The sequence below is a fragment of the Gorilla gorilla genome, chromosome 18, assembly GCF_029281585.2.
Source record: "Gorilla gorilla gorilla isolate KB3781 chromosome 18, NHGRI_mGorGor1-v2.1_pri, whole genome shotgun sequence".
Lineage (NCBI taxonomy): Eukaryota > Metazoa > Chordata > Mammalia > Primates > Hominidae > Gorilla > Gorilla gorilla.
The window spans coordinates 14,766,524-14,779,217 of record NC_073242.2 but is presented as its reverse complement, the minus strand read 5'-3'; the positions used below and the strand labels follow the sequence as shown (position 1 = coordinate 14,779,217).

Genomic DNA, 12,694 nt, shown 5'->3' with positions numbered 1-12,694 from the left:
CACCACAACTCCCGAAGGCCTTCTGGACAGAACAAGACCCACAAGACACACAAGGACTGTTGGGTCAGAAGCTGGGGTCATCGAGATGCCCTTGCTAGCTAAGTGCACGGAGAACATTCGGGGAGGGAAATCAAGCCTTCTTAAGATTTTGCCTTAAGCTAGCTCTGTGGCTTCCCACTCCCTCAGTCAAATTGGTCACCAAATCCTGTTAGTTTCTCAGCCTAGCTATTTCTGTTTTCACTTCATGGTTATTTACCCTGAGGAAACCCTTGCGCAAGGGCACTTGGAGATGCCTATTATTTGTTAAAGGACAAAAAATTGGCCACCACCTAAACATCCATCAGTAGGGGACTGGCTCAATGAACAGTGGTTGACCAGATGATCGCAGCAGTCAAAATCGAATGAGGGTGCGCCTGCGAACTAAAATGAAAAACACTCCAGGATACGCTGTTGAGTGAAAACAGTGGTCATTTAGGTTTTTTGAAAAAAGCAATATAATCCTATAGTACAAGTACAGTGGCAAATGGCCAGAGAAAGGTAAGGAAGGCTGCACCCCGGCCTGTGGGACTTTTCTCATCCGCCCACGGGCATCACCTGACGCACAGCTGTGAGCATGCAGCGAAGGGGCCAGAGTGTGTCTTGTGGCCCTCCCACTCCACCCTTCTCCTCTGCCCTTCCCAACTCCAGTCAATTAAAACCCAAGTCCTTTTTGCCACCCATGTCCCCTGATCTGTCTTAGAACCTTCAATGTCTTCCTGCTGCTTCTAGGATAAAATTCGAACCATGTGGCAAGCTCACAAAGCGCTTTGCCATCGGGCCCTGCTGAGCTTCCCAGCTCTCTGTTCATCCCTACCCTGCAGCCACACCTTCGCAAGTGCCCTGCCAGAAGCACCACAGAGCCTCACTAGCCGGCAAGACTTGCTCACAGTCCCTCCCGGACCCCAGGCTTCTCTGTAAGCCCTGTGCAGTGTTTATTTGATTCATCAAGGGCCTTAGTAAACGCTTGCTCAGCCAACCTTCCTTTTCCTGACCCTCGTCAACATGTTTGTCATGTCACTTCCTTGGAATTGTAAAAGTTCCTTTAAAAAATGCCAATTCTTTCCCTACCCCAATTCTTCTCCACCAGGCAGTCCCGTACCCTGGCCCCCAGGAGCTGCCGTGCTTTGAAGAGGCCATCAGCAGCATGAAGGAAAGGGCCACGTGGAAAATCAAATGGCTTCTGCCTGTCTCTGAGGCACCATTATTGCTGCATCTCTGCCTTTTGATTCAGTTGGTTTTTCCCATTCTTAGTGGGTCCTCACGAACTAACTCTCCTTCCCACCAACTGTGCACTCGGCAATACTGCTTACTTGCATTTCGCTTTTTTTTGAGAGGGAGTCTCGCTCTGTTACCCAGGCTGGAGTGTAGTGGTGCGATCTTGGTTCACTGCAACCTCCACCTGCCAGGTTCAAGCAATTCTCCTGCCTCAGCCTCCTGAGTAGCTGGGACTACAGGCACACACCATCACGCCTGGCTACTTTTTGTATTTTTAGTAGAGATGGGATTTCACCATGTTGGCATTTCACTTTTTTTTTTTTTTAGATGGAGTCTCGCTCTGTCACCCAGCTAGTCTGGAACTCCTGACCTCAGGTGATCCACTCGCCTCGGCCTCCCAAAGTGCTGGGATTAAAGGTGTGAGCCACCGCGCCCAGCTGGCATTTCATTTTCTTGGATCCCAAAGGCACTCTAATTCTTGGGAAGTGGGGAAGTGGTTCCCAAACCTTGTTCCAGGGGGTTGTCTTTGAGCTAGTCAGAGAGAGTTTAAGGCAAAAATCAAATCAAGATGGACTTTTATCAACTTACATACAGAATTAAGGGCTAGGAATTTTTCGTTTCTCGGTTTTCTGCCATAAAGGGGCCTTCACACCTTGGCATCTGCTATCACTTGTCTGTTAATGAGAACTTGCGGTTGATAAAACAAATGATTCAGAAGCAAAAAAAAAAAAACACCAACAGAAATGGCTTAGGATGTTTCCTTGGGTGATTTTATGGACCTCTCCTTTAGATACAGACTTGAGACACAGATGCAAGTCATGCTCTCTGATGACTTCTGTGCTCTTGGTTCACACGATGGAGTAGAATACAGCAAGAGTATGTGGGGTTCCCAAAGCACACCTGATTTCCAGGTGTTCTGCCTCTGAATATGCTTCAGAACGGAGGGCATGGCGGTTCATGGAGTGGAAAGCAGGGAGCCCTGGCTGGCCACTTGTGAGCTGGTAACACTGGGCACTGAGGAATGACACTAGCTTCCCAGAGCTGTTGTGAGGCTCCAGGGGGACTGCCTGGCTCAGGTGGGCGCAGTGCCAATGATGGCAGTCAGCACCCCAGGGGACAGGATGTGTGCTGGGCTGGAGGCCCAATTTGTGCTCTTCTCCAGCCCTGGCTCAGCCTCTGAGAGCTGTGGGGCCTCAGGCAGATTACAGGATCTCTTCTGTGTGAGGAGGAAAATTCTGCCTGCTCTATTACACCCCGGTGTTTTACCAACACCCAGAGAAAGTCTTTGTGAAAGAGCAACTCTGTGCCACTGCAGCATGTCTCTGTTATTGACAGCAGAAGGACTACTGCATTTGTAATTTTGTTCGTGCTAATTGATTAATGTGTAGAAAAGGAACCTATTTTCTGGGGTCCCAAGGCTCAGCCCTTAACAAACAACAACAACAACAACAACAAAATGGCAAGAGCAGTTAACCTTTGCTGCACGTTTTATATGTGTTAGGCATTGTTCTGGGCACTTAGGTGAATGAACTCATTTTATGTCACAAGAGCCTACTGAGGTGACACTTTTATCCCATTTTTTGTTTTTCGGTTGTGGTACACATAACAAAATCTACCATCTGAGCCATTAGTAAGAGTACAGTTCAGTTGTTAAGTCCACTCACATTGTTGAGCATCATCCCTGTTTCTTATATGAATAAACTGAGATCCAACAAGGTGAACCAAATGGGTCAAGGCCACCTAACAATTTTCCCGTGGAGGTGGAAGGCTGGCACTTGGGCCTATACTCTTTGGCTTGTGCTGGGTGCTTTCATTCTGCTGCTTCTCACCTGGGCAAATACTCTACTGCTGGGAAAAGAAACCCCATTGTGAATGAACAGGAAAAACAATGAAAAAAACGATGCTGGGATTGATCATGGACACCCTGGGGTGGGAAGATTTGGTAAGTTCGATCTTTTCTTGGTGTCTTCCAGTCTTTTCTGACTGTTATGCACTAAATGTGCTTGACTAGGAGGCTGGAGGATGAGGCTAGAGAGCTCTATCCTACGTGCGGGGCCAGGCCCGTGCTGGTGAGCACACAGGGTGTGTGGCCAAGCCACCCGCTCTGCCACTGACACTGGCCTGTGCTGTGCTGCCGGCATGGCTGCCCTGCTGTGGGCCCACCCGAGCCTACAGAACATTCTAAGGCGTGGCCCAGGTCAAATGGCAGATTGCATATGGGGTTTGTTCTTTCCCCCCACCTACTGCACGGGCTTCTCTATTAGCAACCAGGCAGTGTTCCCTGCCATCTGACACACTCTTATGACCAGAAGTCTCCCGGGCATACAGTCGCTTTGGCAGTCTGAGTTAGGTAATGACCCCAAAGAGTGAAGCAACACTCAGTTCTTTGGAACTCTCTTCTTCCCCTCCCTCCACCTCCCAGAAAAGCATCTGGGCAAGATGGCTGGCCCTGCCTACTGTGTCCATATTTAGCAAGAGAGGGCTCCCCATGGCAAGTGCTACTGTGTCTATTAGGAAAGTGTCTTTGGGGGGCATGTTGTGAGTGGGGAAACCTTGCAGGCCCGGATCCGAGAACGCGGTTCCTTCTCTGGCTGTGTGAGCCCAGCTCCAGATTCCCTGAGGCTCTCTCTCTCCACAGTTGCTCTGGAGCCCTGAAAAGAGGCTTGGCAAACAGGAGACCCCCTGGACTCAGCTCAGGGCTGATTTTTGAGTAGGATCTGTTCCCCACACCCCTGCCCCACCACTTGAAGGCTGATCTCTTAGAGGTAATAGCCAGAAAGCTTTGAAAGGGGCTCAAATCTTGCTGCTTTTGTTCAGGCAGGATTTTGAAGTCATCTTTCTGCTTTTTGTTCATGCACACCAGGGACAAACCTGTGCAGGAACGAGCCCTGCACCGCTAGCCTGGTTTGGAAGTGGTGGTCTCAGGACGGAGCATCTTTCTGGATTGCTGCTTTGCAGGTTTGTCCTTGATACACTGGAAGTGGGTCTTGGGGCACGAGGATGTGGGCCTATGCCAGGGTGGATGACGGAAGAGGGGAGTAGGGAACATTGTGTCTAGACCAGGGGCATCCCTTAAGGCCCCTCTCTAAGGAGGGCCTATCCTACTGATCTCTGACATTCTGAGACGGGCGGAGCTGCCATGTGAAGTAGCTCAGTCATTGCAGGTTGAGCAATCCAAATCTGAAAATCCAAAATCCAAAACTTTTTGAGTGTCGACATGACACTCAAAGGAAACACGCATCGGAACATTTCAGATTTCGGATTTTTAGATTAGTGAAGCTAAACCAGTAAGTAAGTATAATGCAAATATTCCAAAATTCCCCCAAATCCAAAATTCAAAACACTCATGGTCCCAAGCGTCTTGGATAAGGAATATTCAACCTGCACCAATGCCAGCCTTGAAGCAAATGGGATTTACAGGCAGGAAGGGGAGGTACAGATCTCAGCCTATCTCATGTGAGCTCTGCAGTCTTGCTTTGAGCCTCAGTTTCCTATCTGTGAGGCAGAGCAAGTGATACCAGCTTCCAGGGTGGTCGGGAGGATAGAATTCGTGCATATAAAGTGCCTAACATGGTTAATTCTTCCAAATTATAGCTCACACTTCCAGAAATAGATACAAATTTTTCTGTCTAAAATATGCTTAGAGTTGGAGCCGACAACGTAGTTTTGCCTGGTACCAGTGAGGCCTTAGGTGGCTGCTGTTAGGCCCTTCTTTCAAAAAAAAAAAAAAATCAGAAAAGGGGAATTGACATTAGCTATGAATTAAAAGTTGGTTCAGCATGGTGGTGGGACTCAGGGTCTGACGCTGGAGGGAGGGTATCTGGTGTGACCTTGGGTAGGCCACTTTCTGACCTGCCGAAAGGGAAAATGGTAACATCTTCCTTCTGAGGGCTGTTGGGAAGCTCGAATAAGAATAATGCATAAAGTGCTTAGCAGCTCAATAAATTTTGCTTTAAAAAAGGCCTGAGGGTAGGAATCAAATTTCCATAACTCACGGACCCACCTCACTAACCTGCTGGCCCAAGTCTCTAAGCAGTGAGCTGAAGGCTGGGAAAGGGTTAAGACCGGGCTGGAGAAGCTGGAGGAAGCCCCAGGTCCTTCTTCCTGTGTGACTCCAGAAAGGGTATTTTTTGCCTTGGGGAGCTACAAGGAGAGAACTGGCTCCAGTCTTATAATCAGAAACAAGAAAAATAAGAGGACTAAAAAATTAGTTCCTGGAAAATGCCACCATGAGATGACATTAGCACCTAGGATGTTATCCTCAGGGGAGGTCTGAACTGATGTCTATGAATGAAACATCGATTTTCTTTTTGCCTTTTTGGATGGCGGTCGGAGGCTTTGCGGTCAGCTCAGTTGGCTCATAGCACACTGTCATTTCTGCATTCTTCCTAAGTTACTCAGCTGCCAAGGGCTGCCTCTGGAACCGGCGAGGCTTTTCCACGGAACTATTAAGTGCTCTGGGTCACGTGACCGACCCTGCCGGTTTAGGCGCCTTTGATAAAGATAACACCGGTGAAAAGCAAGGCATGGCCCAGATACTCAGGAGAGTCAAAATTTTTTTTTTTTTTTTTTTTGGAGACAGAGTCTCACTCTGTCACCCAGGCTAGAGTGCAATGGCAAGATCTCAGCTCACTGCAACCTCCACCTCCCGGGTTCAAGTGATTCTCCTGCCTCGGCCTCCCGAGTAGCTGGGACTACAGGTGCCTGCCACCACACTGGGCTAATTTTTGTACTTTTAGTAGAGACGAGGTTTCGCCATGTCGGCCAGGCTGGTCTCGAACTCCTGACCTCAGGTGATACAGGGGAGTTAAATATCTACCACAAGACAGCTGGAGCCCCAAACCCAGTAGGAAGCTGGGACAGGAGGTGAATAAAGTCCAGCTTAGCCCTTAAGGGATGAAGTCCAACTTGCCAGCTCACACCCAAACCACCACCAACTGGCACAGGGTACCAGACCTGAGTAAGACAGAAATACCCTGGCCTTAGGGGTTTACAGTCTGTTGGGAAAACAAGACTGAACAATTCCTCCAGCCCCATCCTCTGTCCCCCAGCCTCCCATCCACCAATGCATCCACCCGCCCACACATCGGTATTCACTGAGCAACTACTTCATAGGCATCAATGAGCACTGTCAAGGAAAAGACAAACGAGGTTCCCCACAACCCTGTACCCACCCCCTGGCCAAGTGCCTTCCATTCTAGTGCAGGATAGTGTCAGAGAACAAGGAATACAAGAGGCAATTTCAGCTAAAGCTAAGGACTATGAAGACCATGGGAAAACGGTCTGGCAATTCCTCAGAAAGTTAGATTGTCACATGACCTACTTTCTACTCCTAGGTATATACCAGAAATAACTGAAAACAAAACAGGCGTTCAAACAAAAGCTTGTGCACGAATGTTCACAGCAACCCATTCAACAATAGCCAAAAGGCAGACACAGTCCAAATGTGCATTGATGGATGAAGGTGGAAGCAAAACAACGTCTATCCATATAATGCATATTATTCAGCTAAAAGAAGGATAGATGCACCTTGAAAACATGATGCAAACTGAAAGAAGCCAGGCATGAAAGGCCATGGATTGTATGATTGATATGAAATACCCAGACTACGTAAATCTATAGAGACAGAAAGCAGATTAGTGGATGCCAGGGGCTGGATGGGGGTGGGGGAGGGGGGGTGGGTGGGGGATGACTACTTAATGGCTATGGGGTTTTCCTTTGAGGGGATGGAAATGTTTTGGAACTAGAGGAGAGGATGATGGCACAATATTGTGAAGGTACTAAATGCCACTGAATTGTTCACTTTCAAGTGGTTAGTTTTATGTTGTGTTAAATTTCACCTCAATTAAAAACAAGCTGCCGTGCAGAGAACTAGGGTGACCTGGGCACTCAGGGAAGGCCCCTTTTTGAGGTATCGGAGCAGAGCCCTGAGTGCTGAGAAGGAACCAGCCATGCAGAGGGCTCCAGGCGGAGGGAAGCACGCAAACAGAGGCCCTGAAATGGGACGCACTTGGCCCTGGTGAGGCACAGCCAGCCAGCCAGTGCGGCTGAAGGGCTGGATTGTGTCATCTGCAGAGAGCCGAGGGGAGAGAGGGCTGGGAGCTGATCCCAAAAGAGGGCAGGGGCCAGACTGCATGGGACCATGGGCCACAGAGAGGGGCTGGTGACAGGAGGCGCTGGTGGGTTTTAAGGAGAGAGCAGCAGAAGAGGCAGAGAAGTCCCTGTCCCGGAGTTAACAGGCTGGTGGGGAGCGGCTGATGGTAAACCAGGTGGGAACAGGTCACTTTTTTGTCATGTCACTAAGCCCTCATCTGCAAGGGCCAGGAGATGTCAACCTGCCTGGCTGCTCCTCTGAGCTGTGTGCTCTGCCAGCCCTTCCCACACCCGCCAACCTACCAGGGTAACACCTGTAAGAAGCTCCGGTTCCCTGCGGCCTCCTGAAGCAGCCTCTGGGCCAGTAGGAGCCCAGAGTGAGGAGCAAGGCTGTTCTGGGAGGCCGTAGCCCCTGACACCCCTGGGTCATTTCTGGGGAACAGCTTCTGCTCTGGGGTCTGCTGGTCCACTTGGAGTTTATGGAAAGGGTGGCCTTGCAGGCGAGTTTTGGACACCCTGCCCATCATGACAGATTCTATCTCTAGAAGCAGCTGTTGCCATGGGCCAGGTCCATGAGGCACTAACCACAGCAACATGGCACCTCAAAGCCACAGAGTGCTCAGGCTAGAGTCTAGGCCTGGCCATGCCTGCCCACCCCCACATACTGGCCGCCACTGACCCCCCTCCTTGGCCAGGCGCACGCACAATCCCTCGTGAAGCTGAACATTCTGTGACGGTGAGAGCCATCAACATAAAACCAGCCAATAAATAGAACTTGTGATTTTTTTTTCTGAGCCAAATGGAAGAAGAAAAATACACCAAAGTGGCTAGTCACCTATTAGCCCTGATTTATACACTACTTTAATATCTCCTCCAAGGAAATGAAAGGCATATTTTCATCAAATACAATCGTTTATAGCTTCTAAAGGGGAGACAAACTGCTCTATGACAATTACCTGGGCCCGCAGATAAAATCGGAAGATGTGTCCTAATAAAACACCCTTGTCTGGCAGCCACCCCGAGGCAGCAGCCAGAGTTGTTTTCTTCCTTGTGAATTATTATCCAGGCAGAAGCAAGGACTCCATGCGCTGTGCGGCCTATGGGGATGGGCACCATTGTGGAGGGTGGGAAGTGGTCACGCCCCAGCACCCACGGGCCCTTGATGGCAATGGTGAGATGTCACATTATCAGGTTTCTGATGACCGAATCTCCCTCCACTGCCCGGCTCCCCCTGTCACTACTCTGTGGCTTCTGTAAAACTCTGAGTAGGAGGAGGGTGGTGAAATTCAGTTGATATGCAACCAACCTAAATCTGTCACCTGGGTACATGGTCCTTGGACACACATCTTGCTCGCTTGGTGACAGAAATTTAGTCGAGGGATGCTGCTTAAGGTCTTCTCGGTTCTCAGTTCCTTTGTGTTCCCTTGTCAAAGTTCCATGGACTAAACCACCAAGTATCTAGGGCCCCAGAGGGACTTTCCTTGTCTTCCCGTGTTCAGAGAAGGGAGAAGGCCTTTGATGGGCTCTGTTCCAAGGCTGAGCAGATAACAAATGCAGGCTCATTCTTCACTCAACGATACTGAGTCGGGGCACAGAGCTAGGCGCTGAGATGCAGGGTAAACAGCACAGAAGGTTCCCACGCAGGCAACCCTCTCTGCAGGGGAGAAAGACTATGGCCAGGCACACAAAGGCATCAGCCAGGTAAGGAACCTCAGTGCTGTGGATAAACGGAACCAGGCTAGGCTGGGTGCGGTGGCTCACGCCTGTAATCCCAGCACTTTGGGAGGCCGAGACAGGCGGATCACAATGTCAGGAGATCGAGACCATCCTGGCTAACACGGTGAAACCCCATCTCTACTAAAAATACAAAAAATTAACCGGGCGTGGTGGTGGGCGCCTGTAGTACCAGCTACTAGGGAGGCTGAGGCAGGAGAATGGTGTGAACCTGGGAGGCGGAGCTTGCAGTGAGCCAAGACTGCGCCACTGCACCCCAGCCTGGGCGACAGAGAGAGACTCCATCTCAAAAAAAAAAAAAAAGGAACCAGGCTAATGCAGTGGAGGGAGGGGACAACCCTAGCCAGGAGCTGATCTAAAAAGGCCGCTGAAGAGGCGGCACACAGACTAAGCTTGAGCCGTTAGCGGGAGGCAGCTACACCAACATCTGGGTACAGACATCCAGCGCAAGGCCCTGGGGCAGGGAAGGCCGCAGTGATTTACAGGAGTGGGTCTCAAAGTGTGGTCTGGAAATCCTTGTTTTCATAAAAATAGTAAGACTTTTTCTTTTATGTTCATATTCCTAGGGGTGTACTGATGAGTTTTCCAGAGGCCACAGAATGCATGCTATCACAACAGACAGAAAACAGAAGCAGAGGAGAATCCAGATGTCTTCTATTAAGCCAGGCATTAAAGAGACTTGCAGAAATGTGCAAGATCAATTTTTTTCTATGTTTTGGAAAACAGAGTTATTGTTCATAGAAAACTATGTTAGTTATGCATATATGCAATGGGTTTATTCAAGAAGTATATATTAAAAGCATTTCTTAGTTTTAATTTCTAATGTCATAAATATCTATAAATATAATCTATCTAAATGAAAGCTCTTTAAGTTCTGTAATACTTTTTAAGCACATAAACAAACACGTGGGTGCTGAGGCTAAAACTCTGAGAAATGCTAGCTTAGAGAAGCAGCAGGGGCTGGCAAGGCTGGGGTTGGGGCTAGAGTGAGCTTGGGGTTGGGGGAACTTCATCTGAGAGGCCAGTTGGGGCCGGATCTCACAGCCACCACCCAAGATCAGAAGGAGAGATGTGGATTTTGTTCTAAGTGCAACAGGAAACTACCAAAAAGCTGGAGGCAGGGGTATGACATAATCTGATTTAAGTACTAGAATGATCCCACTGGCTGAATGGAAGCTAGGGATCTGAGAAGGCTTCTGTTGCAATCTTGGGAGATCTGGGAGAGGAGATCTCGGATCTCAGTATTTTCTGGAGGCCAAGCAGGCTGGTGGGTGTGGAAGCAGGGTGAAAAGTTTTAAGAATGATTCCAAAGTGCTGAGTGGCTGCTGCTGTGGCGGACCCTGACTACTGAGATGGGGGTGGGGGCAGCCTATGCTCCCACCATGCCAAGGCTCAGGGATTTCAACTTGCTCTTCAGGACACAGCTCTGGTGCCAAGCCAAGGTGGGAGGGCAGCGAGGCCTCACTCTTTGCGGGGGTGGTGTGATAAATAAGAATGTCTCCATCTCACTCCTCATAGCTGAGTGGCACTTCCACGGGCAGTCAGGGGAGACACAGCCAAGGGGTGGATGCTGCCTTCAGCAGCCACCTCTGACTTGCTGTTGTCCCAGTTGGCACAGCCTCACACTTGCTGACCCTGGGACCAGCAACAGGACATGGGGCATCCCAGCTGTGCCAACCACCCCGCCAGGCAGGCCCAGGTTCTGGAGCCGGGCCACACTCCTGGCATTTGATGTTCTCACCCACTGGTGGAAGGCCAGGTAGGGTAGAAGAGGTAAGCAATAAGTCATCCTAAAGCATTCTGCAAACAGAGAAATGATCATGTAGATGCTGAAGAATGGGTCGCTTGGCTCTATTTATTTATTTACATTCTACCTTGTTCCAAAAGGGATCAGAGCAGAAATAAGGCCTGGGCTTTTCTCTTTAACCAGTAAGTTCCGAAACTGAAAGACGCCTCAATGACCCTAAAGAAGTCATTTCTTACCAGGTCAATTTGTACTTAGTTAACTTAGACTCAGTCACGTTTTATATTTACTTAGCAATCATGGCTACAGAACACGAAGCAACCTGCAGAATTTTTTAAGCAAAGAATCCTCCTGACCCTGAAACAGGCAGAATCATCTCACATTTCATCACTGAAAACAGGCGGTGCCACAATCAGTCTCTCAGCCTAAGATTACTTTTTTCTTTTCTTTTTGAGACAGGATCTCACTCTGTTGCCCAGGCTGGAGGGCAATGGTACAATCATAGCTCACTGCAGCGTCAACCTCCTGGGCTCAAGTGACCCTCCCACCTCAGCCTCCTGAGTGTAGCTGAGACCACAGGTGCGCACCACCATGCCTGGCTAATTTTTTATTTATACTAGACACGATGTCTCACTGTGTTGCCCAGGCTGGTCTCGAACTCCTGGGCTCAAGCAATCCGCCTGTCTTAGCCTCCCAAAGTGCTAGGATTACTGGCATGAGCCGCCATGCCCAGCCCTGAGACTGGATTTAAGAAAGAAACCAATCACAAGCTGTGGGTGGCAGAGTGAATTGGTGTACTGTTTTCTAGAGTTCACGTTGGGACTACATATATCAAGATTAAAAACCTTCCCCTTTGGCAAATTCACTGCTAGGAATTTATCACACAGACATGCGAAATTTGCACAATTACACAAAGACACCCTAAGGATGCTCACTGTGACACTGTAAGAGCAAAACACTGGAAATGACCCAAATACGAAACAGCAAAAAAGATTTTTTTGCCCATCCATATGACAAAATACCATGTAACAGTTAAGGAGAATTAGGTTGATTCATACGTGTTAATGTGTGAACACTTTCTATTAAGGAAGAAGTAGCAAGGTGCAGCATCAGACATACGGTATACCCCATGTGTAAAAAACAAACATATGCATGACATACAAAGAAATATTTCTGGAAAGACAGGCAAGAAACTGCTAACAATAGTTACTTCTGAAGCAAAGCAGACTTATTTTTCATTTGATCATCTCCTGTCTGGATTTTAAAAAATCATATGCCTACGGTATATACATATAAATAATGAATTAATCAAATCAAACAATGAAACTAAAATAAATCACATGGGGGAACCAGGACTCAGGTTTTGAGCAGGTTCATATGGCTGTGTTTTGTTCTTAAATCAATAACTGCTTTTGAAAACATTTCACAACACTTGCAACTTAAGTTTGAAGCCCTATATGGGGAGGGGTTAAGTTGTGAGGGAGAGCTTTGGCCAGCGCTCTAAACTTTTGCAACCAAAAGAAAGGCTCTCTTTCGAGGGATCGGGGTGCATACGGATCTGCTTAAAGCAGACATGTCAGAACAGGAAGGGGAGAACTCGGTCTTCTGGAGAAGTGGTCCTTTCCACTCTGACAAATCAGCAATGAACTTTCCATTCAAGTTTCTGTTTTGGGAGGAGCAGAGGAGCAGGGTTAGAGATGAGCTGTGGCAAAAGTGGGTGGAGACGCCCTCATATGGAAGGAGTGGACAGCTGACCTGTGGGCAGCACGGCCTTCTTTTGAAGTCTCACTTCTTCAGGGGGTTGTAACCAGAACCAAACACACTCTCTCTTTCTAGTCATCTTACATGGAGAAGGAAATTACTCTCCCA

At 48.6% G+C, this 12,694-nt stretch overlaps 1 protein-coding gene and 1 long non-coding RNA gene across 11 annotated transcripts in view; one reads left to right on the top strand and one right to left on the bottom strand.

Moving 5' to 3' along the window:
* CLEC16A (C-type lectin domain containing 16A) overlaps window positions 1-12,694 on the bottom strand; it is a 237,361-nt gene that overhangs the window by 42,938 nt on the left and 181,729 nt on the right. The window lies entirely within an intron of this gene.
* On the top strand, window positions 7,016-9,747 carry LOC129527562 (uncharacterized). The gene is made up of 3 exons (XR_010131501.1): window positions 7,016-7,523; window positions 8,414-8,518; window positions 9,648-9,747. It is a non-coding gene; the product is annotated as an uncharacterized lncRNA (long non-coding RNA).